A 25,383-nucleotide genomic window follows, 5' to 3' on the forward strand; every position below is an offset into this window, starting at 1 on the left:
ATCTCTCATGGTTCATCTCCCCCTCCAATTTACCCCCCTTCATTCTTCCCCTCATGCTATCTTCTTTTTTTTTCTTAACATATATTGTATACAGATCTGTGATTCAACAGTCTTGCACACTTCACAGCGCTCACCATAGCGCATACCCTCCCCAATGTCTATCACCCAGCCACCCCATCCCTCCCACCTCCACCACTCCAGCAACCCTCAGTTTGTTTCCTGAGATTAAGAATTCCTCATATCAGTGAGGTCATATGATACATGTCTTTCTCTGATTGACTTATTTCACTCAGCATAACACCCTCCAGTTCCATCCACGTCGTTGCAAATGGCAAGATCTCATTCCTTTTGATGGCTGCATAATATTCCATTGTGTATATATACCACATCTTCTTTATTCATTCATCTGTTGATGGACATCTTGGCTCTTTCCAAAGAACAAAGCACTTTTTAAATAAATTAAAGGTCTAAGTAAATGGAAAGACATTCCATTTTCACAGAGTGGAAGGCTAATATTATTAAAATGAAATTATTCTCTGAATTGATCTACAGTTTCAACATTATCTCTCTGAAAATCTCAACTTATCTTTGGGCAGAAATCGACAAGTTGATCCTAAAATTCACATGATATTCCAAGAGACATAAAATAGCCAAAACAATCTTGAAAACGAAGAATGAAGTTGAAGGACTGGAACTTCTTGATTTCAAAACTTACTACATAGCTAAACTTGTATACAAGTTTATAGCATTATACAGATAATGCTATACAAGCGTAAGGACAGACATACAGATAAATAGCCTAGGAATTGAAAATCTAGAAATAAGCCCTTACATGTATGGTCAATTGGTTTTCAACAAGGGTGTCAAGGTATTTCAATGGAGAAAGAATAGTGTTTTCAACTGTCCTATTTGATGCCAGGACAACTGGATGTGTATATCCAAAAGAGTGAAGTTGGAACCCTACCTCTCATGATATACAAAAATTAACTCAAAACAAATTATAGACTTTAATGTGGGAGCTGAAACTATAAAACTTTGAAAAGAAAACACAGGAGTCAATCTTCATGCCCTTGAATTAGGCATTGATTTCTCAGATACGACACCAAAATTCAAGCAATAAAAAAAATATTTTTGTGCTACAAATGTTACCATCAAGAAAGTGAAAAAGAACTCACATAGCAAAAGTAAATATTCACAAATCATGTATCTGATAAGAGATTTGTAGCCTCTTACCACTCAAAATTAAAAAGACAAAAAAATCCAGTTTTAAAATGAGTAAAGCATTTGAATAAACATCCATCAAAAGAAGATAAACAAATGACCAATAAGCACACAAAAAGATACTCAACGTCATTAGTCATTAGGAACACAATGAGATACAATGAGATACCACCTCACACCACTAGGATGGCTATAATCAAAAGGCAGATAATGGGCACCTGGGTGGCTCAGTTGGTTAAGCGACTGCCTTCGGCTCAGGTCATGGTCCTGGAATCCCAGGATCGAGTCCCGCATCAGGCTCCCTGCTCAGCGGGAGTCTGCTTCTCCCTCTGACCCTCTTCCCTCTCGTGCTGTCTGTCTCTCAGTCTCTGTTCCTCAAATAAATAAATAAATAAAATTTTTTAAAAAAAAAAGGCAGATAATAACAAGTGTTGGTGAACATGGGGAGAAATTGGAACCCTCAGAGGTTACTAGTAAGAATGCAAAAGAGGCAGCATTATGGAAAAGGGTTTGGTACTTCTTGGAAACATTAAACATAGTTAGTATATAACCGAGCAATTCTACTCTTAGGTATATACCTAGGAGAAACTGCAAATATCTACAAAAAGGCTTGTACATGAAGTTGACAGCAGCATTATTCATAATAGCCCAAAACTGAAGCAACCCAAATGCCCATCAACTGATGAGTAGATTTAAAAAGTGATATATCGGGACGCCTGGGTGGCTCAGTTGGTTAAGTGACTGCCTTCAGCTCAGGTCATGATTCCAGGGTCCTGGGATCAAGCCCTGCATCAGCTCCCTGCTCAGCGGGAAGCCTGTTTCTCCCTCTCCCACTCCCCCCTGCTTGTGTTCCCTCTCTCGCTGTCTCTCTCTCTGTGTCAACTAAATAAATAAATAAAATCTTTTTTTTTAAAAAAAGGTGATATATCCATATAATGGAGCATTATTCAGCAATAAAAAGAAATTAAGCACTGATCCATTCTATAACCTTGGCTATATTAGGCTAAGCAAAGGAAGTCAGTAATGAATGACCACATATGATTCTATGATACATCAGAATAGGCAACTCTACAGAGAAGGAAAATAGACTGGTTGGCTGCCAAGGGCTGGTGGGGTAAGTGTTTCACAAGGCACAAGTGACTGCTAATGGGTTTTAGATTTCTTTTGGAGGTGATGAAAGTGTCCTAAAATTGTTGTGATGGTTTTACAACTTTTAAATACATTGAAAACTATTGCGTACACTTTAAATGGGTACATTATATATAGTATGTGAATTACATCTCAGTAAAACTCTTATGAGTGCCTACCAAGACAACACAGGGCATCCGTGAATTGAGAAGGGTAAAGGGATACTTGCAGTGCCCATGCTTTAAGAGAATCTGGGTCCCAAAGGGGTTTACGAGGGTGTGATTTTTTTCTATGAAAAAGAATTTTGGCTTTACAGAATTATTCTCAGTAAGGTAGCGTTCTCTACCTTTGCATACTTGTGTGCAGCTGAACACCAGGTAGGGTGCCCTCCTCTAGCCCAGCCCTTGAACTCACCGATGACCACTTCTGACGCTTTTGCAATTCTTTCTACTATACTACCAGAACCCAATGTTGAACAGTCCAAGCTTTTGATCTAGAACTTTTCTCAACCCTCAGATTGGGATCTAGAGAGGGTCCAAGTGTAAGTAGAGTAATAAAGGCATGGGGGGGGCGGTGGGCTGTGATTTGGGCATTCCTAAATATCAATGTATACATAACGTAAGGCCCTGCGTAAGGTGCGCTGGATGTGAGGGCTGGCTGAGGAGAGACCAGTCAGGGGATCTAACAGGCGCGAGGGAGTGGTAATGAACCTGGAGGAGAACAGTCAGAAGGGAAAGAAGGTGGACTCCCACTGGCAACTATCAGGTGGGTAATCATAGAGGAGGAGCACTCAGCAGTGAATTCCGAATTGCCTTGTATTTTAATTTCACTAAGGAAAATGTCTTTTTCAAGAATCATTTTCCAGAATGAATGATCCATTTGTAAAGTAGATAATCAGTTCCCAAACTGGTTTGTTTTGAATCTGGTAGGGTTACTTAAAGAAGGTCTCACTTGCAGTTAAGAGAGGACGGTATTCTCTGTTTCTGAAGGAAGAAATCAAAGCCTAAGGGTGGGTTCTCTCAGTTGCCAAAGGACAAACAGGCAGGACTGGGCCAGGGCACCTGCCTGCAGGAGAAACTCGGCTTCCCAAGGCCACAGGTTACTGTGTCTGAGCTGCGTGTGGGCCCTGCGGAAGCTGATGTCTCAGAAAATCAGGCTGGGGACTGGTCTGTTTCCCTTGGGACAATGGCTGTAAGAGTAACAGAGAAAGTCACTCAGAGCCCTAATACAGACAGGGCCCTAAAATGTCGCCAGGTTCAACCCCTCGTTTTGCAGCTGAAGAACTCAGTCCAGAGAGGATAAGGACATGGCCAGGGTCATTCAGCCAGATGGTGGCATATTTGGAACGAACAGCCTAGCTTCTGTCTCCCCAAAGATGCATGGGCCCAGGCAGGCCAACCTGTCACTATGAGACACAGAAGCATGCTTGCACCTGCCCTGGCATGCCTCACACTCAAATCAGAAAACCTTCTGCTGCAACCCTGATGAGGAAATTAAATTAGCTACTAATTGGTTAATTGGCAACAAGCTCTGTAAGGCAGTAAGGAACAAATTAAGTTGGAGCGAGACGCACACATTTGTTAGATCAGATCATCTTCATTATCACCTCTGTGGCCCACCAGCAATGCTGTGTGCCGCTCCCCTAGGAGAGTTCTTAGAAGGATCCTATAACCTTTTGGCTGCCAGATTAATTGCTCCTTTCTCTTTTTCTCTCCCCCTGCCACTACCCTCTCTTCTGGGTCCCTATAATCCAGCATTTCCCAAGTTGTTCTCTGCAGGACTCGTGTTCATAGTGTGCTGATAAATGTTTAATGACTGGCTCCCTGGGGGTAAAGAGCCTTGATTTGTAGCATTTAGTAATTTCCGTGGTGTAAATATCCCCACTATGAGCCAATTTCAAAGTACCGATATGACATCTACTGGCTTGAAAAATTCCTGGAAATTCAACACCTGGTTCTTGCAAGCTGGTGCAAGCTGATTTCCAACACAATGCTGATAGTGTATACAGAGGTTAATAGGTCCATAGGAAGGGCCCCACAGTCAAGTAAATAAGTAGGAAATTCTGCATATTATACAGATTCTGAGAAGTTCTGCAGAAAGGAAACATATTTAACTTAGCACCTGCCAAACATATTTGACCAGAAAACTCGTGTTTCACAAGGCACATGTGAATAACACCTAGAATACTAAGGAGCTACTGACTTGGAAACACTGCTATCATCATATCATTATTGTGCAATTTCTGGGGGCCAGCACCATGCTAAGTCCTTCAGATAAGACACTGAAGATATGCATCTTGCCCACAAAATAATCAAACCAAGGGAGCAAATTATCAAGGACTAGGTGACCAGTACTGACTGCGAGGGCTACATGATTTCAGAAAACAAACTCCATCATCGGGTCAGGACTCAAACAAACGGTCTCAACAAAGACCTTTTCAGGCAGTGGGGACTGGTTTGGCAAAGAGGAAGAGAGGCAAATGCGTAGTGTGTGTTCCACGGTAATCAGGAGCCTAGTGTGACTAGGAAGGAGGCGTCCGGGGCCAGTGAGGTGCAGATGAGGTAGGAAAGGTGGGTGGAGGACTGATCGGGTATGAAGGCTGAAAAGTCAGCAGGAGGAATTTGGGTGCTGGGCCAAGGCACGGCCTGGTGGTGAAGCAGAGCACATACGATCTTTAGACAACACCATTTCCTGAGGCCTGGAAGTCATTCCATTTCCTCTTATCTACCAGGCAGAAATAGATGGTGTTTCTTCATGTGGAGCTTGAGGCATGCCAGAGAAGCCCGCTTAGCTCTCTCAACGGGGGCAGGTGACTCTATCTTCCAACATGGACGTGTGTCATCCTGGGGTGCTTTCTTCCTACCAGCCCCAGGTGCGGGGAGTACACATGGGATCCACCCCCCATCCCTCGTGCGAATGTGTATCTGGGACAGAATGTTTAATATTAAACAAATTACTTTGTGCCAAGGGCTGCTAAGTACTGGAAGATTTCTTTAAGTTTTGAATAGATGGTGACCGGTCCAGGGAACAGGAGGCTATGCAAGATGACATGGTCATGATTAGTGTTTATAGCTTCTGAATCACCAATGTAGTGCTTGGCTCCCAACCCTACACCCATCACGGGTGTCTTCTGGGCTGTCGGTAGGACGAACCAAGTACCTACTTTCCAGGGTAGCTTCTGATCTCTAACCTCAGCATTGTCCCCCAAACAAGTCCTGATAAAGCTGCGAGGAGATGAACTTGATCTTAGTGCCTCCAGTCCACCGCCTGTGTCCTTTTCTACCTCTCAGTGGGTTAATCTGAACCCATAATGGCTCATGCTTTCCACGTGCCCCCTTTCCAAGAAAAATCTCCTCTCCAGAAAAAACATGAAACTTATTTTTCTAAAGTTGCAAATAAGTGGTAACAGCTTAAAGTTGTACCTTTCCAGAGTTATTTATATCTTTGCATCTTGGGGGGAAAAAAAAAACCTTAAAGCTAAAGGATTCAAACTCCACTTTGGGGATTTCAGGTGGCCCAGAGGAGATGAGTAGTAATGATTGCAGAGTAGGAGGGCCATGTCAGTGCCCTCGAACACCTGGCCTTGATCTCTGCCTTCCGGGGCCTGCCATCATCCCACCAAGCTCCTGATTCCCTCTCCATGGGCAACCACACAAAAAGAGTGTGAGGCCAGGGCCTCTAAGTAGACTGAGGATACAGAGAAGAGCAGCCAGGCCCAGTGACAAGAGAGGAAGCAAACGTTGTGAGTTTGACCAGCAGACCTAAGTTCTAATCTCAGCTCCATCACTTTCCAGCTGCCTCTTTCTGATCTTTAAAACAGGACTTACGACACCCACCTTGTAGGATGGCTGGAGGGTTCGGCCCCCATGTGCCCGTGATGGGTGACTCCCAATGATGGTGGTGATCATGGAGGAAGTACTCAAGTCCCCATCCTTACTGGAAAACTCAGAACACCCGAGAAGAACTTTCTAAACCCCAGAATCTTCCCTGCGGATGATCCCAGTCGCAGACTGTTATTTCTCGCCAGCAACACACCCAGGCTGCCAACCCAAATGATATAACTCCATAAAACACCAAAATGTAGGTGAGGGCAATGCTCCTCTCTAGAGGAAGCTGGACCAGCGGTTGATTGGTGCTGACAGCAGGTGTGGGGGAGACATTTTTGCCAACCATCCAATATCCATGGTCCTCTGGTAATTCAAATTACTTTCCAAATGTCACTGAATCTGTCTGAGTCTGACAGCTCTTCAAACTGGGGCCCTTTCTCTGAGCCTGAAGACCTGGACATATTCCTGAAGGGACTTTTGATCTTCATTTCTTTCCAGATGGGAAGGCCCTTTGTCAGACAAAGTCCAGACTCATGAAACCTGCAGACAAAAAAACCTAGTGACAGGTCGTCTGGCAGGTGAAGGCAATAACACATCCAGTGTAGGGACCCGGCTAGTTGAATAAGACACATGACATTCCTGAAAATGAACAGTCAGGGGAAAATACTTACACTGTTCTTCAAACCCACTACAGCATCACCCCCACTTATCCTGAGGTCTGACTTCTAGTAACTTCCAATGTGTGCAAGCAGAGAAAGCCTGGACACCTAAAATAATTACTGCACAGTCTTATCCCAAATTCGTGGACTGCATTGCTTAGAAGTACTAGGGCACTCAGTCAAAGCCTCTTCACTCTTGCTTAACATGAAAGTCTAACAATCTCAGATATTTGGCTTCCCTGTCCCTGCACATTGGATGTAGCATATATAAGATGTCCTATGGAAGAAAGGAGACATTAGAGACAGCTCAATAACAGCAGTGAGAATTGACAGCTGACAGGTTGGTGGCAGAGCGAATGGACAAAGCTAGAAGTGAGCACAACGGTGTTTGTGTTGGATGGTCGTAGAAATTAGGCAGGGTCATCAAGAAGGGGTTAAACTCTCTTGCATTTCTCAAAAGATAAGAAGGTGCAGAATACATTTTAGAAAGGCTTCCATCCAGAATACCTAAAGTAAATTAAATTGGGGGTTGAGAAAGAACAAGCTTGGGAATTCAGGAAAATTCACTTAAGTGAAACGCTGTCCTCCCGTGACAGTGCAAGATAAATGAGACGGTGCTCCACCTGCAAAGGCTGCTGTCACGGGGCTGGGGAAGGAAAACAGCCTCCCGTAACCTTTCCAGAGGCTCACAGTGTTCTGAAACGTCCCCATCTTCCCAACCCCAGCTCGCTGCCCGCCTCGCTGCGGGGATGGCTATGTGCCCACTGCAGCGCAGGGTAGAGCCCCTCTCCCATAATGCACACCTGGGGCACGGCACGTGCCAGCCCTCTTGGGAATGAGTGTCACCGAGAGATCTTGCCGGACACATGGCTCCTCCTCTCCTCGCCTTCTCTTCTGCTGTCCCTTCCATCTGCCGCCTCCCACTCCACAGGGCACCCGGAGCCGGGATGTGATGTAGCTGACAGCTATTGACCATCAATGGGCCTTCAGCTTTCATTCATGAGCTAAGCATCTCTCCAAAGTCTGAGGGGTTTAATCAAACCTCTGCTTGCCCCCTGCATGCACCACTCCCCTATGCCTTCAACCCCCAAAGAACGCTCCAGATGCCCAGTGCCACTCCCCACCTCCAACCCCTGCCCCCGAGAAGGGGTTCCAGTTGATCTGGGGTGGCAGGGGCATGAGTATGTGTTCCAAAGCTCCCCCCAGCCCCTGCCCCATGATGCTAATGTGCATCGGCCCACTGACTTACTCTGGAGCAAAAATCAGCAGAGATGCCATCAGGGATCTCCAAGAAGGGCTGAGGCTAAGATGGATTTTGTTGAGCTAAATAAAGCCCAGAGGCTGTTTTTAATGTTCAGATACCGAGAAGAAGGTAAAGAGGGAAAGGAACGCTGGCCTGGTGACCCATGAAGGAAAGGGAATGAGAGCACTGAGGGGCAGGTACTGACCTGTGAGGACAACAGAAAACTCTGGAAGCTTTGGAGGCAGAAGGGGCATGGGGTTGCCCACCAAGATTCACTAAGACCAGCCGCGTTTGTAAGCATGAGCAGACAGCTAAGCAGCATCACAGACACCATTAGGCAGGGGGCAAGCAAGCTTGGGTGATGCTGCCCTGCATTCCCAGTGGTGATCTAGCCTGAAGCAGCCGGGGCGGGGCCTTTGTGGGCTTGCTGCAACTCCCGAGCAAGAGAGGGAGGGAGGGTGAACCACCTCTGTAAGGCTTTCTCTTCTCTCTTACCTGGGCCAGCCTCAACCCTAACCGGCCAGGCCCTGGGGCGTGAAGGAGAGGGCGTTGGGAGGCTCTCAGCGGCTCCCTCTCCTGGCCCTGGCCTGCAGGATGCCCACTAGTCCATGCTCCTGGCCTCACCAGAACGAGTTGCCTCTTAGTTAACAGGGACTTTGGGGGCAAAAACCTACCCTTCCTTCTCAAAAATCGGAGAGCCGTGCTTGCATTCTGGCCACCACTGAAGAGCCTTGTGCTCACCTCACCTGTCCCAGCAAGTGGGCAAGAAGTCCAGGAGCGCTGTCCCAGCCCCGGGCAGTGTCTTGATTTACTTAAAACCCCCGCCTAGTACCAACACAGAATAGGAGGTAGCTTAGAAAACACCCCCACATCATTCCACAAAATAAAATACATTTAAAACAAGAGAACTGAGGCAATATATATATATATATATATATATATATATATATAATATATTTGAGTAGCGGATGAGATGAGTAGTATCAAAGCAGTGACACACACTGTGGAATTCAACACACTAGTGAGAGACGGGCCACTAACTTGGCTCCGCATTTTCTAATCCCCAACACAAAAGAAAATGGGATCATTTATACAATTCAGAGTTCATAACATAAAACCTAAACAGTTGTTCAAGATAAACATAACAGTTCCTGGAACTGAAACCAAACAGAAATGCCTCCCCTAGGCCCACGTGGAAAGGGTCCTGTGATTTAGTGAGTAACATCCTCAGAGCAACCCTTCTGTAAACACACAGCAGGGAGCTTCATGGGTCTGTTTTTTAAAACATCCCTCAGTGCAGGCCGATGTCACAAAGCCAAATTGTTATCCAATCAGAAAAATAATAATTTACAGGAGACCAGTACAAATGTTCTGGGTGCCAAAGACTGGCTTAACTAAAAAGAAACCAGAAGAAGGGGTAGATTGGATTGTCGTCATTTGACACATAAGTAGACTGAGGCTCACGAGATTGTCCAGCTGACTCAGATGTCGAGTCTCCCATCTATTAAGCAAAAGAACAAGAACTCAAACAAAGAGTTTGGATTTGTTTGCATTTTCGTTTGTTCACCAAGCCTAGTTTGTTCGAATCTAGACAATACAAGTGGGAGCGGCCTCTGAAGATTGAAAGTCCCCACTAATGGTTGCTACAAGGCAAGAGGAAGCCCAACAGTTTATAGTCAGGCCGGGCCCCGCCTGGGATCCTTAGCCTCAGCTTCCCCTTCGGGTGTGGTGAGTGCCCTGCTCCCTGCCCAGCCCAGAATGGCCATCCCGCTACACCAAGCGATCCGATGGCCGCTCCCCAGATGGCCCTGAGGTGGCTCTTGGTCCCCTCAGTGTGGCCCCTCTGACATTCCGCATGTGCCCAAAAGCAGCTCCCAGCTCTGGCCTCGGCTGTGTCCAGTTCCCCCACTTTGTTTCCTCCGTGGGCTCAGGAGCTTGGGGAGCGTAATGGACTCAGGTGTGGGAGGGGAGCTGCAGCAGGGGATCTGTCGGGGGAAGAGGAAGAAAGAGAAGAAAAACGGTCCCCTCTGAAAGCTTTCCAATCACTCCAGCCACCACCATCTCTAATTCTTTTCTTAAAGTATAAAATCATTCTTCCACTGATCTCACTCGTGGTCAGAGCTCAGTACAGGCCCATCCGTCACGGGACTGATTTGGTTCAGCAGGTGTTGGCTGGGCAATCGCTCATTTCAAGCTAATCTGCTAGCGGCTGTCAGGGGTTATGGAGTATTTATTGAGTTTGTGTCAGGTCCGGATGACCAATAGCCAACAGCCGGTGGATACGCACTGACATTGATGATATTGCTGAATTAAACGAGGTGATGTATACTCAACTTGCTTAGAGCCAGGAATGGACCCTGGGATCATTTCATAACCTGATGCAGACGATCCCTGGGCTTTCCTTTTCAAAGAAAACATCACACACATGGCATTTCTATTTAAAGAAGAAAAAAAAATACATGGTCCTCAACAAACGTGGGCATGTCTGTATTTAAATGAACAAGACCATCGCCTGGGGAGACAGGAGGGGACAGATACGATGCAGACGTTTGGCAAACGGCCTCCCACACACTGCCAAGGCCCGTTGGATTCACATTTAGATGTGGGGCCTCACCAGGAAGAGACATTAATTGGTGGCCTAGACTCCGGATTATGAACGTAAATCCAGTCAGAATCTGCCTTTGGTGGCAGCAAGACGTCACAGACGAGAGCCCTAGGGCTGGAGTCAGATGGCAGCAGGGAGAGGGACAAGATGGGAAGGGCTCCGGGGAGGTCAGGCAAGGCGCTGTATGTTCTGGTACCTGAAGAGGACCTCTGATTCTTGTCCTCTCTCTCCTTTTCTCCTTCTGAAACCAGCCCTCCGCCCAACCTCACCCGACTGCAAGGCAAGGGATGCAATTTTCCACCATGGCACCTAAGTCAACGGTGATGGAGGGACTGTCAAAAAACTCAGGCAGGAGCGCCACGTTCAAGTGAGCAGAATTCTGGGTTAGCCCTCCTCCGAAAGAAGCTTAACCAATCCCCTTGTCAGTCCCGTGGCCCTGCCCTAAGGTCAAATCTCCAACCCCCTCGCGGGGAGGGAGCAGGGACAGTGGCTCTGCACTGTGAGTGGGACCAGACCGGCGATCTGGGGTCTGCAACGGTGCGGCATTAAGCAGGTCACTTGCGCTGGCCAACCCTCAGGGTCTCATTCTGGCAAATGCCCACATGCGAGTCCTAATGGCCATGATTTGGTGACTACCTTGGAAGGATGTACTCTGTAACCCCACCACTTCTTCCCTTCAGAGAAGCACTGGTCTCCAGTGACTTGAAGGTGGCATCTGCCCTTTGGAGGGATAAATCAGCAGGGGGAGCACCTCCCAAGGGACGAGGGCATAGAGGGCAGCACACTCAAAAGTGTTCTGTTTTCTGACCAGGGACAGCTGTTGTCTTCCAACACCCACTCTGGGCCAAGTCCCGGGAGAATTATTTTCCCCATGTTTCCCCAAACAGAGAAACTGAGGCTTCAGGGATAAAGTGAGCCAAGGAGGCCCATATCTGGGAAGAGACCCAGCCGGGATTCCACTCCTGACCAACCATCTTGGTTGGCTCTGTGCCTCCCACAGTACTACTCTGCCCGAGGCGGGGAGGGGGTTTCTCACAGAAGCCATCGGTAAGGCCCAAACTTCACGTTAGAGCTACGTCTCCCTTCATCCCCAGGCTTTTTTGAGAACTGCTAAGGAGCATAATGGCATGTTTTACACTTCCCCTCCCTCTCCAACACCCCTCCCCTGCGCGTCTGCCCCTCACCACAGGGAAAGGAGAGAATTCAGCACAGACAGTAAAGGAGGCAAGAAAGGACAGGGCCCAGATAACCATCCTCAGATAATCAATGGCCACCCCTGCAAATACATCATGTACATAAGAACCTCTCGTGTATGAAGAGCAATGACAGGTGCATAGCGCGCACACACACACACACACACGCACACACACGCACGCACACGGACTCCTAGATTGCTAGGTGCTCTTGGCAAGCGGGTGACTAGCTCTGTGATGCTTCCCGGTGATGGAAATTGAATTTAGGTTACAGAACATCATCTGGCCCAATTGCCACTGAATTATTCCACACAAAATATCAAAGTTAATTTTTGGGCCTGTCAGCCCGGTTGATGAGTTGGGCGGCTGTCAGCCCGGCTGCTCCTGACTTCAGTGCCAGAGAAGAGTCTGAAAGTCACGCAATCCAAATAGCGACCTTGGCGGGGGGACGGGGGTTAGATTACCGGGAAGATTAAATGCCAAGGCGAAGGTTCCGGAGTCCGGATTTGAATACCTGTTTACATGTAGGGTAACAGATAGCCGCCCACTGCCTGCAAGGCTGTAACTCACTCCCCGGAGTGCTGCCGACACCATAAACCATGAGGGCCCTGCTGGGGAAGTGTGCACTGCGGCAGCCGGGCCTGGGGGGTGATTTAGAGCTGGGAGATCCATTCAGAGACTGTCTCATCTATTGTCTTTTATTACATGCACTACTCAGTCTCTCCCTCTGGCAACTTTTTTTTCCCCCTCCAAGAAGCACCAGCAATCCAATCTCCCTTAAAGGAATGCTATTTGGAAGTGCTAGTTTGATTCAAAGTTGGTGAGGTTTCTTTATGCCATCATACAATAAAAAAAAAAAAAATGCTAACCGCTGCCACTGTATAAATATATAAATATATATATATTATTTTTTCTTCTTAGATCAGCTGAGCCCCATGTCCTCCTCTTTCCATCCCAATGGGCAAATCTATCCTGGCTTCCACCTTTAACTCCTCTGAAAACCTCCCCCACCCCAAAAGCCAGCAGGACCACTTCTTTGCTTCTCTTCTGGCTAATTGTCTTGGGCCATTTGATGTTGAAATAATCCATAATTGCTTAATCTATCCGCGTCTGTGTGGCAAGAAGCGGAAAAGCACTTTAGAAAGATCAATCATCTAAAATCATTGAGCAGCATATTGGAAGCAGGGTCGTCGCCCGCTCCCAGCTGGGAAAATGATGGTGGAAGGGGATAAAGGCTTGGAGAGGAGGCCGTCTCTGTCTCCATAGCTTTTTGATTCCGAGATAGATTACCAGGAGCGCTAACTGCTCTCCGTTTGTGCTAAACAAAGATAATAGCACTGGAAGTCACAGCCACATAAATGATACGACAATCAAATAAACGGCCCCCCGCCCCCCACCTCCTGCTAGCTCCAGCTCGCTAATAGATTAGGCAGCACAGTGCAGTGGGGTGCGGGGTGTCTTCGCTGTTGGGACCTTGGTCACCAGGGACCGAGTGGCAAAGAGGAATGCGAGTTCCTAAACAACTGACAAAAATGTAAAAGGCTCCATGTACTCTCTGTAAATAAGGGATACCCAGGCTGGCGAGAGCCGGGTGGAGTAGGGTCAGATCTCTCCTGTGAATCAAATTAGTGGCCGTTCAACTAGTACTACAGCTCAGGAGGCCACAGGGACCAGGTAAATGCCACCATTTCCAAGGTTATGTGTCTCACTTCACGCTCCTTGTTCTCACAGGTTTGACGGACTGCTCTTTCTGCTAGCCACTTCCTGGAGAGCCCCCACCCTATCTGAAGACCTACCCCTAACCACCCCTGGGGCTCCCCTGCCTCTGAAGTGGCTGGAAGGGGGACAGCTGTCAAGGTGAGAAAGAAGAGGTAGGTCTCCTCTGACTCCTCGCCTGCTGCTGGCCTGACGGAGATGTTCAGACAGGTGGCTTCAGGCACAGTGGACTGGGAGGGACTCCCGGAGGGTGAGAAATGCATCAGCTTTCACCAGAAGTCACCAGACGCAGGGAGTCTAGATATGTGGCAAAGCTGAAAGAGCTGAAGCCTAGAACCCGAGCCTACATCCTACTGCTCACTGGCTGGGCGAGCCCTTTAGCCTCTCTGAACCTCAGTCTTAAAAGATACTTCACAATGACGTGGTCAAGTTCAGACCTAGTATTTCATTATATTTTTATTGAAGTATAATTAACATACAGTGTTATGTAAGTTCCAGGTGGGTGATACAGTGATTCGGCAATCTATACCCTTCTCAGTGCTCACGACGGTAAATGCTCTCTTAATTCCCTTTATCTATTTCACCCATCTCTCCCCCCCCCATCCCACCACCCACCTGCCCTCTGGCATTTGCTCTCTGCATTTCAGAGTCTGGGGGTTTTTTTTCTGTCTCTTTTTTCTTTGTTAATTTGCTTTGTTTCTTAAACCTACTTTCTTAGCTCTAGTATTTTAAACAACTGACAAATTCAGACTCTTTTGTAAGTAGTTACTATTATAAATTGAATTATTTTATCCTCAAAATAACCATATGGGGGCAAATATTATTATTCTTTCCAAGTTACAGATGAGAACGCTGAGGCTCATAGAGGTTAAGTAAGTTGTCCAAGAATACACAAGTTTGCTTTGGTGTTGTAACGATCATAATCATGACTATCATTGTTAGCTACCACTTCTCTCATAAAGTAAGACTGACGTGGACTCTTTGCTGGGGGCTACTCAAGCCACATGAAGTATTGCACTACATTCCAGAGAATGTTGGAGAACACTCTCTGCTCTTTACAGGGCTCTGAGCCACATGTCATGATGGGCATGCTCAGAGCCCAGGTGTTTGATACTGACCACTTCTGCCCATTCCCAGGCCCACAATCCCAAGTAGTTGGAATATGTTTGCAGCCTGAGTCCCTGTCTAAGGGAGAATGTTTGAACTATCCTAGAACTGTCAGGGTACCAAGAGCTGCCAATGACCAAAATGGTCTAAGGCACCCTCTTCCTGCCTGACCTCTGCCTTCTTTCTAGGGTGAATAAGGACTGCAAGTAGCAAAAAGGGTTACAGACACATCCCAAGAACTTGCTGACTCCCCACAAAAGGCTTGTCAACAGCCTGCAAAGAGGAGGGATGGGCATGAAAGGGAATGGCAGAACATGCTAGAATCCCATGTCTGGACTAAAAGGAAGATCTGTGGCCACACTCTCCACCCAGTACTTTGGCACTAGGTAGAATCTAAGCAGAGAACTCAAGTCATCAGTTTACGGTATTCATGCCCCTTCTCCTCAACACCACATCCCCACCCACACTATGCTGTCCCTGCTGGACTCAAACCCAACAAACCCAGAACGCAGTACTTCCACTGGACGGGTGGGGAGCTCTTTACCTAGTAACTTCCTGACATTTCCCTTCTCTCATGAAACCAGTAAGTAAAGGTAAGGCAGGACGTGAGTTCATAGGTACACAGTGGGCACAAGGTGTCTGACATCTAATAGGTATTCAGTAAGTATGCTAAGAATGACGTGGATTAATGGGTGTCCATAACAAGGATGCAGAAAGGAAAAAAGAAGCTGCTGGAAGTGATCAAGCCTCATGGGGTCAAGAAAACAATGATGGCAAAATGGATCCCAGAATCACAGTGACCCATATATGTACAAGGTCCGGGACTGGGATTAGGGAGCTGGCGAGAGACTTGCAAGCAGTCTAACAATGAATGGGAGCTGGATAACCAAGAGTTTCAGTACCAAGGGGATGTATCCTGGGAAAAGACATAAAGACATGTAGAGAGAGAAGCCCAAAGGATGAGGAAATGGGGTGGGGGTGGAGGAGTTTGTTTTCAAGACCTAGGGAACTACAGCAGAGAGCAGAAGGAGACTGTGGCAGTGGTCCCCACACCCTACTTGGCTCTAGCCAAAGAAAAGAACTGGTAACAAAAGAAAAACGATTGCAGAGTCAAAGTAACTCTTGATACGTTATGACCTCTTCTCAGATTATTTGAATATGAGAAAAGCTAAAAGGAAAATTGAGCCCAACCTATCTTGTTACTAAGGGAACGTGAATTCTACTTTTTCTCTTAATATTTTTTGTTGTTCAGGTAAGGAGATCTGAAAGCTTGAATTTAAATTAATGTTGTTTTCCAGACTAATCCAAAGTCACTAGGTGGAAGGACACCCTCCCTGGTCCTTGCGCTGGAAATTCCATCTGACTTGTTTTGATTTGGTTAGCAATGAATGATGTACCTTCTTTGAAGAGAAAACGAATCCTTGCCCTTTGAGCCTATCAATCTCTCTCTTACTTGCATAGGCTGGCCACAGCACTGTTAAATTTCAAATAGGGAACTATGACAGTAATGGAAATAATCAAATATCTAAGAATTACACTAACAAAGACCACACAAGATCTCAGAGGAAAACCTTAAAACTCCATTAAAGGAGATAAAGGATAATTTTGAAAATGAGAAAAATAGAGAGGGATACCATTTTTCATGGATAGAGTGATTTAATATTATAAAGATGCCAATTTTAACCCAATTAATATATACACTCAAAGCAATTTTAAATAATATCTCAGCAGGATTTTAAGGAAATGGACAAACATTTTAATACTTTATAAGGAAATTAGGGTTCATAGGTGGCTAAGTCAATTTTGAGAACAAAAGAAATAATTACAATAGGTGGTACGGTAGAAGGAACAGGAAAATAGAATTCTGGAAAAAAAACACTGAGGAGCTCAAAAATATTTTCATGTACAAATGGAAACATGATAGATGAGATAATGCCACCACAAACCAGTGAGAAAACAGTGGATTTTTAAATAGAATAGATGTTATTTGGAAATTGCATTGCTATACTGGAGAAAAAAGCTTTTAGATCTCTGACTTGATTATATGCCACAAAATCTCTGGATGAATTATAGACCCAAATATGAAAGATGAAACTACAAATATAATTTTTAAATATAAGAGAAAATTTTATCATAAAGGATGAAGGAGAACTTCTTAAACAAGACCCCAAACACACAAATCATAATATAAAAATATTTTAGGGGGTACCTGGGTGGTACAGGCAGTTAAGCGACTGACCCTTGGTTTCAGTTTAGGTCATGATCTCACAGTTGTGAGATCGAGCCCCAGAGGAGGGTGCATGTTAGTGCAGTCTACTTGAGTTTTCTGTTCTCTCACTCTCACTCTCTCTCTCTGTCTCTCTCCCTCTAAAATAAATAAATAAATCTTTTTTAAAAAAGATTTAAAAAAATATTTTTTGGATTCAAGGGCAGTATTTCTATTCCATGAATGACATTGTAGACAAAACAGCAAATGGGTGGGAGAGAGGATAAAGTTGTTTTCGATGCTTAAAACTAAAAAAAATGGATTATTGTCTAGAATATATAAGCAATTTTCACAAATAAACACAAGAAGATGGGAACCCAATATAAAAATGGAAAAGAGCTATAAGTAGGCAATTCACTAAAGGGGAAATCCAAATAGCTAACATAGATAAAGAGATATCCAACTGTATTAGCAATTAAATAACTGTAAATTTAAATATTAGTGAGATCCTGCTTTCTGACCATCCCAACGTCCAAAATTTGAAAATCAGATAACTTTTTGGGGGCACCTGGGTGGCTCAGTCGGTTAAGCGGCCAACTCTTGGTTTTAGCTCAGGTCCTGATCTTAGGGTTGTGGGATTGAGCCCTGAGTCCCGCTCCACACTCAGCAGGCAATCTGCTTGAGTTTCTCTTTCCCTCTCTCTCTGCTCCTCCCCCTGCTTGCACATGCTCTCTCTCTCTCAAATAAATAAATAAATCATTAAAAAAATAAAAAATCATGGGGCGCCTGGGTGGCTCAGTCGGTTAAGCGTCTGCCTTCGACTCAGGTCATGATCTCAGGGTCCTGGGATTGAGCCCCGCATTGAGCTCCTTGCTCAGCGGGGAGTCCGCTTCTCTCTCTCTCTCTCCACTGCTGCTCCCCCTGCTTGTACTCTCTCTCTCTCCATTAAATAAATAAATAAAATATTAAAAAATAAAAATAAAAATCATATGCTAACTTTTGGAAAAATATGGAGAAACTTGAACCCTTATGCATTATTGGTGAGCATGCACACTGGTGTTTCCATTATGGAGAACAGCATGGCAGTACTTAGTAAAAGTGAGAATGTGCATGAGCTAGAATCCAGCAAGTTTTAAGTATTTTAATCTCATAACTGACTGGTGTCGCAGGGAATTAGAGACACTTAAACAGTCTTCCACTAAGGAAATGGAGCAATTAACATAGGTACATCCGGTAATATAGATAGATTTTCAAAACAAAACAAAGTGTTGACTCCCCCTTCTAAGTGGAATGGATTAACTAGGATCCCAGAGCACTCCCACAAGGAAGAACTAGGAACACCAAAATGATAAAGAGCGACAATGCCTAATACCAGCAAGGAACCTGAGCTCTCCACACAACCACTTTGAAAACAGCTTGGCAATATTTCCTAAAACTGAACATATTCAAAGACCCAAAAATTTCGCTCCTAGGTATGTACTCCATAGATAAGCATATATATATTCATCACAATAATTTATAAGAATATTCATAGAAGAACCACTTGTAATAGTAAACTAGGCTATCCTAAACTAGAAACAACCCAAATACCTATTCAGAGTAAAATGAATAAAAACATTTTGGTGTATTCACACGAGGGAATACTACTTTGCAATGAGAATAAATGAACAACATGGATTAATCTCACAAATGTAATGTTCAGGGAAAGAAGTCAAATAGAAAAGATAAGAAGTAAAATTCCATTTATGTACAATTCAAAAAGAGCCAAAATTACTGTCTGATATTGAAACCCAGAATAGTGGTTACCATTTGACAGGGAAGGACCGGGATGGAATGGGCATGAGGTGAGGTCCTCCCAGGTTCAGATCACGCTCTGTGCCTTTATCTGGGTGCTTGTGAACTTTGCTAACTTTGTGAAAATTCATTAAGCTGTACCCATACAATTTGTGCAATTTTCTATATGTTGATTATATTTCAATAAAAATTTACATAATAAAAATTGGAGTGTTGTGTAGCACAATAAGATATAGTTACAGATGGTGAATACATTTACTGTGGTGAGCATTTCATTATGTATATAATTGTCAAATCACCATGGTGTAAACCTGAAACTAACATAATGTTGTATGTCAGTTATATTTCAATTAAGAAAAAAAGATTGGAAGAAACAGATTTAGTTCAGTGCTATGTACCTGAGGTTATAAAAAGAAGAAAAATAAATAAAATAAAAACACAGGAGATTCTGAAGGGAAAAAAATTAGAGTAAAAAGGAAGAGAGAGGGGAATCTATTTGGACTCTCTATACATCAACTCAGTAGTTTAAAGAGAATACCAAGGTGATAGCAGTATAAAACAATATTTACAGAAATGAAAGCTTCATAAGCATGGGGCCCTATTATTGCCACCACCAGGAATCACTTTCATTGACGAATTTGGTTTCATAGTCCAAGTAGGAGTATAATCATTAGTGTGTGAGTGCTTTTAAAAAAGTGAGAGAAAGAGAGAGGGGGATAAGAAAGAAAGAAGAAAGGGGGGAAGGAGAAAAAAAAGAAAAAGAAAGAGAAACAGGGAAGGAACTCAATACACTTGACTTCTCCTGACTGTTTTTTTTTTTTTAAGATTTTATTTATTTGAGAGAGAGAGAGAGAGCTCGCGAGCATGCACAAGTCAGGGGGGGGGGGCAGAGGCAGAGGGAGAGGCAGGCTCCCCGCTGAGCTGGGAGCCTGATTCAGGACTCGATCCCAGGACCCTGGGATCATGACCTGAGCCGAAGGCAGACGCTTAACCGACTGAGCCACCCAGGTGCCCCTCTCTTGTCCATTTTAGTACAGGGAGCCTACTGGGCCCCTGTGATCTGACCACATTTTTAAGAAGCAGGGGATGGGGGAAGAGAGGGTGAGGAGCACTGCTCAGTTTCTCTACAATAGGCACAGCAACGTGGGCCTCATGGACTCATTATTGGGTGCAGGCATACCGTTTTTCATCACAAACTTCAGATCCCTTTCTTAGTGCATAGTGGGAAACAGAGTCTCATTTGGTATGAAATGACCTGCCCCGGGCTAGAAAGACTTCGATTCCCAGAAAATACACTTTGTTCTGGGTGTTCAGTCTTTTGGTCATGGTTTTGCTTTATTCCTTTTGACCTGGAAGACTTAATTGAAATCAAAATGCCTCCTAACCAGACTGAGACTGCATTTTGAGGTTGTTTTGAGCATGGGCTTTTAGGAATGGGAGCTGGATTTGTCTCAATCAGCTTTTGCTTCTTCCATCTTAATTTTCCTTTTTTCCTTCCATGATCTATTTTCATTCAGTGCCCAGCCTTTTCAGACTGCTTCAGTAGGGTCACAGGCACAAAGAAAACCCTCCCTCAAAGGTCTCACACACAAAGGTGGAACACTCAAAACTTGGAAACCATAACTATGACCTGTGGTATATCTAACGTGGATCACAAGTCTTCTTGTTTCTTTTCTCCAAGGAGGTCTTTAAAGTGTCCAAATTTATCAAATCATGTTTCCTTCAGATCTTCCAAACCATTTTCTTGGAAAGCAATTGCTTACCTGGTGAATTTTTATGATTTTTCTTCAAAACCCTTCTTAGCCACCACATCGTCTCTCCCCCCAGGTCAAATATATTGCATGTCTGCGCTTCATTTCTGCACACATCCATCATTGTGCATACATCGTAGTGCATTAAAATGACACGTGTGCACGGCTGTCTCACCCCCTGGATTAGGAGGTTTCTGAGGGCATGACTCTGCTTGCATTCACCTAACACAATATCCAACATTTGATAAGTTTACTCACGAGTATTTGCAACACCTTCGCTATTTGCTGAATGGATTATGGAAGTAACACTTCACTCGTGTGGTCTATTTCAAGTTTTAAGAATGGATTTCAGGTGGGAGGTGAAAATAGGATGGAGGTACGGTACGTGAAGGTTATGAAAACAGACACTGCATTCCTACTAAGGAAACTGTTCTGCAAGCTCCCTGGGTAAAATCCAAATCTTTCCCCATTTCCCATTCTCATGTCTCTTGTCCTCTCTACATCCAAACACTTGTTCAACTTTAATTTACTTTTAATTTCTGAATTTTTTTTTAGAAAAAGACTTAATATGCTGAGAACTGTACTCTCATGAAATCCCTGTCACTCGGCAAATAACCACGTAACACTGGTCCAAATATCAAATTTGCCTCCTTTCAGAATCCAATTTTGCAGCAACAGAGCTAAATGGCACAATAAAGCTCTATTAGTTGTTCTCATGGATTTGAGCAGTTCAAGATTTGCGAAGTCCTTTTATGTATTATCCTATGCTACCCTCACACCAACTCTGTGAAAACAACAGTCAGGACTAGTCTTCTGCTAACGTGCCATACTGTAACGAATTACTAGGCTTCTGACAATGACCACCGTTCATTCACATGATACGTCTGCCTAGCCACACACCCAACAAGAGTCTTTATGAAGATAATACTACAGAGTTCTAGCACACTCTGAGTCCTATATTGGCTCTCTGGTATAACTGAGAAGGGTAAAAACCTGGCCTCTCGTGGTTGGATCCAACAACACGCCTGTTGACACCAAGCAGATATTCTGAACCAGAGGGAGTTCTGTCTTCCGCCCCACTCTGCAAGAGGAGAAATGGAAGCGCTGTTGCCCTTTTGGTGAAAACTTCCATTACCTTCCTAAGTGATCGTTTTGTCAAAACGATTTCACGATACGCTCCTCTGGAAATCGCCCCCAATTTTACAAGTCAGGGTGGCAGATAAGCTTCCCTGTTGGGCACGAGTTTTTCCAGCTCCTCTCGCACTGGACCGTGCAGACACGCATTCTACCAAAAATACAGCTCTCAGATGCCAGTCTCAACAGACGTGGGCGCGTTGGCTCAGAGCAGCTGCTGAACACCATGTGGCAGAGGGAGGAAAGACTGGGCTGATCATGCTACTCGTGTGGTGTTTACTGGGATCTAAACCCCTTCTCAAACCCTCTGCAATTGGCCTGGGTGCTCTTGTGGATGCTCTGCTCTTAGCTCCAGCAAGAGTGATTGGCAGCTTCCAGCCAGCACCCCAGTAGCAGATTGAACAGCAGACAGTCCTACGTCCAGGACATACCCTATAGTTAGGGCCCATTCTTCGCACCCTAGAGAGACTGCAACCACATCGAGGTTTTGGAGTTACTAGCCTGTCAATTATACCATTTTAAAGCATTTCTGAGCACCTATTATGAAACAATCCCAAAAGAGGCACTTAGGGGGAAACTGACAAAATAGGCCATTTTTGTCTCTTCAAAAAAGATGAACAAAAATAGAACCCATCACTCACTGAGTGTCTACTATGTCAACTGTCTACTAGGCATTTTGTATTCATCAGCCCAGTCTCTTCTCCCAACAACACTTTAAAGCTGAGCATCGTTACCCAACTAGTAGAGATGAAAAATTTAAGGTTCAGACAGACAAAGAAATTTACCCAGTTAATACAACTAGTAAGTGCAAAGCTGGGATTCAACCCAGAGCTGTTTGGCTCAAAAGCACAGTGGGTTAGACAGAAATAATGTGCATTATTTGGTGAAGGATATGATAACGGGATCCAGTTGATGGGCCTACAAAACCAAGGACTGTCCTGTCACATAGACAAAAGGAATCCAATTCTCATTTCAGGATCCATAGGGGAAAAATGCAAATGGCCAGGTAATGGTCCTGGACCAATAAGAAATTAAACAATTTGCAGCCTTGCTGCTGCCCAAGCTCAGTGGGATGAGCAGGAGAGAGGCCTGCCCCTCCCCAGGATTTACAGCAACAGGAGCTTTGATGTTTTCTGTGAAAGGCATCTTTGTCTGAGTCATCTTCATATTCCCCCCACACAGCACCATACACCAGGCTTTGCAAATATTAGGTGCTAAATAAATATTTGCAGAAGGAAGAAAGGAATGGAGGAATAGAGAAAGTTAGTTATTTATGGAATGGCAAGCAAGAACAGCAGGGAAAAAAAGTGTAGGCTTGAAGGATGGTTTGTCACCCTTTCTCTGAAATCTTCACCAGCAGCCCCAGATCTCAGCACCCTTCCCTCTTCCAAACTGCTCAGAACTTTATTTTAGTGACACCTTGTCCGCTAGCATATGCTAACATGTTTTTATTAGAGTATTTAACAAATAATAATTAATTGTTAGAGAGGACACAATAATTAGTTATGTTTTTGCAGCTCTCTGCCTATCTCTGTCTCATTCATATAGAAGGTGATGAGGGAAGGGAAGCAAGGGAAGCTTGTTTTACTCTGCTCTGTATTCCCACAAGCGCTCAGGGCAATACTCCACCTATAAGCACTTTTTCAACATTGGCTTAACAAGCACGCTTCCTTCTTAGAGGGCGCTTTGTAAATCCACCTAAAGACCAAGTGCCCCACTAGCCGCAGCTTGCTTTAGACATCAGAGATGAATCTTCCCCACCTGACCCAGGCAGAGATGACTGTCCCTGGCTGACTCTGGAGCCTCCCCTTTAAGGATCTCTTGAACCTGGCAAGGTAACTACAGGAGCATGCTCCCTACTCTTTACCCATATGCCTCCATAGAGCCTCAGTGGGAGGGGCCCACGCTGGAGCCATAGCCTGTTTCCTTTAAGTGAGAGTGAAGCCTGGCTTTGAATGCAACAAGAGTTCCTTGAAGCTTGAAGTGTTCAATTTTCCTTCGCCATGCCCCCAGTATAATCCATTGAAAGGGCACTGTCCTTCAGGCCTTTCAGCTGGGCTGACAGCTGCCCGCTGATTAATTGACAGGTTAAAAAGATTGATTCCACATGTCAGAGCTGTAACCCTGCCAGAACAATACAACTGTCACTTGGGCTGTAAAACAGACGCTTACATTAGCAGTCCTGACAGAGCCGCGCACGGACACATGCACCTGCCTTTATGGAGAGCCTAAACACGCTGAGCCACGCTGAGATTAATCATCTTGAAAGCAACATTGGAAGATCAAAGAAATGTTTCCATGATGGAAATAGTGGCAGCAACACTGCCTTGGCATGTTCTTGGTCTGCAGATGGTGCCCAGTGGGCATGCCAAGAATGGCGCAGGGGACAAGGTGGGGCTTCAACAGTTGTCCGCAGTCACTGCCCGCACCGCTAAGCCCCAGTCCCTTCAGTGTGCACGTACAATTCCCTGCATTCACAGACAAAGCCCCACAACATGCCGAGAACTCCACGTCTCTGCAAGACTATGTCTCCTCCGGCCAATAACATGCGCACGACCTGGCCTCCATCATGCCAACCTGCTTGTGGAATGGTGATGAAAAACAGACTCAATGGTGGGTGCCCCGACACACCAAAAGACTGGAACCTTGAACATAAGCCTGTCACATGCGGGGAGAGACGCTGACAGCCTGGAGGCAACTATGTTCCAACCCGAAAACACCTAGGACATCTAAACGTGCATGAGCTTTTCCAAAGCCTTTCAAAGCATTTTAATTGCCTGGGAGAAACCTTCAAAAGAGAAAAAACCCACATATGTCTTATAAACTTCAATCTAAATAGGCTGAAATTCTCACTATAATTAGATAATTAGAGTAGTCAGGCTATGCGACCTCCAGGAAGAATTCATCAGGAGGACACTGGGTATCTGTGGATTTAAAATACCAAACCAGATATCCCATTCTCCCCAGAGCCTGGCTCCTTTTTGCCTCTTCTCATCACCCTCCACATCCATTCAAGGATTCCCAATGCAGGTAGGTGAGCTTCCGTCCAGGTGAGCAGTGAGCAACAATGGCCCACAGGTCAGGTTAACACCCTCACCGGCATCTGGTTAGGGCACCTAATCTAGAATATTACTATTTACAAATTTCACATGCTCTAAATATACCAGAATTTCCCATCGTGAAAATGGCACTTCTGGAACAAGGAAAAGATTCCTGAATAAAGGTTTCAATGAGAATCCTCTGAGCCCCATAGAGTAGCAGTCCCCGAATTTAGCTGCATGATTACAATCATCTGGGGGTATGTAAAAAATCACATACTAGGATCCACAGTAAGGGCTAGTGAATCCAAATTTCCAGCTATAGGGTCTAGAAATCTGTATTTTTAGTAAGCTGCCTTGTTGATTTTCTGCAGAAGAACATACCTACTTTCCAGTAGATGCTACAGATAGAATATATAAGGAACACCGTTACTCCCTCTGCTTTGCATCAGGGCAGAGAGAAGATGATAAGGAAAGGAGAAAATCTGATTTAATCTTCAAATATAACCAGCCAATAACTAAACTGCAATAGGGAGCTAGGTTTGTAACCAAGAGAGAAAACAGTATTTGTCATAATAAATATATGGTACCAGTTCAAGCCAGTGAACTTCCTACAAGTCGCGAAATAAATTACATCCATTACTTCAAATTCCATCTCCTATGTGTAGCCACATCCTGTACAGTTACTCTGAGCAGGGCCCTGTGCCACGTGTTGGGAGAAGAAGAATAGAATCTACTGTTTACAGAACCCATACAAAGCA

The 25,383-nt window shown here is 44.8% G+C and overlaps 1 long non-coding RNA gene across 2 annotated transcripts in view; it reads right to left on the minus strand.

The window, feature by feature from the left end:
• Nucleotides 1-224: 224 nt before the first annotated feature.
• Nucleotides 225-25,383, minus strand: part of LOC112834433 (uncharacterized) — a 35,880-nt gene continuing 10,721 nt past the window's right edge. For both annotated transcript variants that reach the window (XR_003210907.2, XR_003210908.2), the window contains exons 2-4: nt 8,753-8,903; nt 6,186-6,716; nt 225-427 (exon numbers count right to left, since the gene is read on the minus strand). This is a non-coding gene — a long non-coding RNA (uncharacterized lncRNA). The remainder of the gene's footprint in view (nt 428-6,185; nt 6,717-8,752; nt 8,904-25,383) is intronic.

This window comes from Callorhinus ursinus, unplaced genomic scaffold (assembly GCF_003265705.2).
Source record: "Callorhinus ursinus isolate GAN/ISIS: 27379988/994484 unplaced genomic scaffold, GSC_fseal_2.0 scaffold17, whole genome shotgun sequence".
NCBI lineage: Eukaryota > Metazoa > Chordata > Mammalia > Carnivora > Otariidae > Callorhinus > Callorhinus ursinus.